Source organism: Elaeis guineensis, chromosome 1, assembly GCF_000442705.2.
Source record: "Elaeis guineensis isolate ETL-2024a chromosome 1, EG11, whole genome shotgun sequence".
NCBI lineage: Eukaryota > Viridiplantae > Streptophyta > Magnoliopsida > Arecales > Arecaceae > Elaeis > Elaeis guineensis.
Window position 1 is genome coordinate 113571269 of NC_025993.2, and position 3557 is coordinate 113574825.

At 36.2% G+C, this 3557-nt stretch overlaps 1 non-coding gene across 1 annotated transcript; it reads left to right on the forward strand.

Annotated features, from left to right (window-relative positions):
• Positions 1–700: 700 nt before the first annotated feature.
• Positions 701–807, forward strand: LOC140854925 (small nucleolar RNA R71). The gene has a single exon (XR_012138019.1). It is a non-coding gene; the product is annotated as a small nucleolar RNA R71 (small nucleolar RNA).
• Positions 808–3557: the final 2750 nt, after the last annotated feature.

Genomic DNA, 3557 nt, shown 5'->3' on the forward strand with positions numbered 1-3557 from the left:
CAACTGACTTACTTGCATTTCCAGACGGGCTATAGCTTGGGTGTTATTATTTATGAGTTGACCCGTAGTTTGCATAAAGCTGGTATGTGTTTTCATCATGGCTTCTAGGCTTTTCTCTAAAGAGGTAATTTTTTTGTCATTATCATGGAAGCCTGGCGGGTTGTTCATCACTGGGTTGGACCTTAGATTTTGCTGATTGAAATTTGGATTACCTACATTAGGATTCTGGGACCATGAGAAATTCGGGTGATTCCTCCAACCTGGGTTATATGTGGGTGCATAAGGATTGTTCAATGGTCCTTGATAGGTGGCATTCACCTGTGCACACTCATTCGAGTAGGAACATTCTTCTAAGACATGGTCTGGTGCATTGCACCCTTTACACATGGGTGCAGATAATTGATTTACATTGGCTGGTCTCTGTAATTCTAGGGCTTCCAATCTACGTGTTAAGGTTGCAATCTTGGCCTCTGATGCTAGGGTTGGTTGAATTTGATGCATTCCTCCTCTTAAAGGTGTAGCTTTATCAGGTTTCCTAGTTGTTTCCCACTGTAAATTTTTCTCGGCTAGGTCTTCTAAGAATTGTCAAGCTTCAGTAGTTTCTTTGTCCATAAATTGGCCTTGGCACATGGACTCTAGCATGGTTCTTGAGTTTGAATCTAACCCCTCATAGATGATCTGGCATAGTCTCCAAGTTTCTATTCCATGGTGTGGGCATTGGGTCAAAAGATTCTTGAAACGATCAAAGTACTTCCAAAATGATTCACCAGCTAGTTGGTAAAATTGATTTATTTCATTCCTAATCCTAGCTGTTTTATGATGGGGGAAATTCTTTTTTAAAAATATTCTCACAAAGCCCTCCCAAGTAGTGACAGAATAGTTTGGCAGACTATAAAGCCACTTCTTAGCATTGTCCTTAAGGGCAAAGTTGATTAATCTAAGTTTGACCTCATCCTCTGTTAATTGCAGTTTCATGGTTGCACATACCTCCTCAAATTCTCTAATAAATATATAAGCATCTTCTAATCCTGTGAATTTTGGAAGCATATTTATGATTTGAGGTTTGATTTCAAAATTGTTAGCTGTGGGTTGTGGCAACCTGATACAAGATGGTTGGATGGAGCCAACTGGATAACACAAATCCTTAAGGGTCATGGGTTGGATTGGTTCAGCCATTGGAACAACAGGAATTGACTCAATTCTAACTAGACGACCCGACACTCTTCTCCACACACGAGGTGTACGGTTCTCGATGTTTATACAATTTTTTTTTTTTTATAAAATTTTTATGTATAAGGAAAAGAAAGAAAAGAGAAAAAATTCTAAAGAGAAGATCCTAAGGAGTCCTAAATCTAAAGAAAAGTAACCAAATTAATTTAAATTTTAAATTTTTTTTTTTTTTCAAACAAGTGAATCAATAAATTAAACTCAATCTATCCTAGGGTTAACCTAAATCTAGACAGCTCCTAACTGTTCCAAGATGACCCTTCAAACCTTCCAAGTGGAGATTGATCAACTAGTTAGCCAGGTAAGTATAAGAGGTGGGAGGTTCACTCATCGTTGCCTTTCTAGACACCAAACGAGTTGGCCAGGCCAGCAATTGAACCAATTTAACAAACCACCCTCAGGGACTTGCCTAGACACCAACTAATCAAACAACTCAAACTTGGTAGAACTCTTAGGGTTCCTTGTCCTATTGAGCTCGAATTCCTTAAGGTTGACGTCTAATTGATTTTAAGATTAAAAGTCTAGGTAATGCAATATGATGGAGATGGTTTTTGGGCTAAGGAAGGGTAATGAAATCCCCACCTTATCTTGTTAATGGGTTGATGCCCTTAGATTAATTATGAAAATGCAAATACAAATAAACAAGATGACCAAGAATGTAAAAGATTTTAATTTAGAATTTTTTTTTTATTTTGATATTTTACTTCACGATTATGAAATGTCTTTTGTTTTGTTTTTTTTTTTTTTTTTTTGTGATTAAGTAAATTCAAATGATTAGGTCTAAAAGCAAAAGTAATTAACTAAAAATAATAAAAGAGAAATTAGAAGCGTACCTGAGTTTTCCAGCAATCACCAACTAAATATAGAAACCTAAAGAAAAAAAAAAAGAGTTATAACGCACGAAGAACAAATATTTGAAAATAATTTAAAACGCCAGATCCCCGGCAACGGCGCCAAAAACTTGATGTGCAAATCTTAAAATTTGTAAATAAAACCGCAAGCGCACGGTGTGCAGAGTAGCACGACCAGCGAGTACGGGTCGATCCCACAGAGACTTGGTTTTTAAAATGATTTTCAAATCTATGCTCAAGCGAGCTTTAACAAAAATCGAAAGTCGAAAGTTGTTTGCTAAAGACAATAAGACTAAGGATCTAGGGTTTTTTGAATCCACTAGATCTAGATTAGGGAATTCTACCTAGAATTTTTCTTATTGATCATAACGACTACTCCTCTTGTCTTTCCCAAGCATAGATTATGAAGGGACTAAGGCCCAACGATAATCCATCAAGATTCTTTACAGGGGAGTAGTAACTAGGATCCCTTAGGGTTTTCTCCTCCTATGCACTGAATCAAGCATGAACTATGAAGGGACTCTGACCCAACTGTAGTTCATCAAAAATTCTTGGCAAAAGAGGAAGAAAAAGAAACCCTAAGAAAAAGAAAGAACTCTATGTAAAATTCCTACTCATGATCTAGCTTCATCGCAAACCCTAGAAGGGATGCTTAGCTAGACATGATCTAAATCTACTTGCAAAATTTAAATGCAGAAAAATAAACTACCCTAATTTCATAAATTAAACTATCCTAATTGCATAAAATTAAATTGCATAAATTAAACTATCCTAATTGCAAGAAAAATAAATTGCATAATGTAAAGAGATGAAATTGTATAAAAATAAGATTTTATATATAAAAAAAATTTATTACAAAAACCTCAAAGCTCGAGGCTTGAAAAGAGAGCTAAAAACCCCACTATCTAGGGTTACAAGCTTGATCTCCAGGAAGAATACCTAAAACAAGGGCCTTTGGGGGCTTTTTATAGGCATTTGGGGGTTATAAGATTTTCAAAACTTCCGATGTGGGACTAAGAGGTTTTAGGGGGTTTATGGTGCGCCGATGGGTCCATGGTCCATGCGCCTGTTGCTGTGGACCAGGCGGCTAACCAGATCACCAAATCAGTTGATTTTTGACCAATTTTGATCTGATTTGACTCGGGTTTGACCCAATTGAGTCTTCTTTCTTCATTCTTCAATTCCTGGGTCAATTTAACTCCGTTTTGCATAAAATTTGCGCCGTTGGAATCCTCTTTCCTTGTTCTTTCTATTGATGATCTCTTCTTCTGCAAAATATAATAACAAGTATCAATTTCTTAATAAAGTTAGATAATTTAGATATTAATTGATACTTTTTATGTCAATTTGTGACATAAATCAGTGCCAGCCAAGATGTTCGTTTTGTAAAGCTGACAATATACCTGAATGCCGATTTGAAATAAGACATATACCATGACATGATGTAATACAACATCTAAGACAAGCCAAGAACCAACT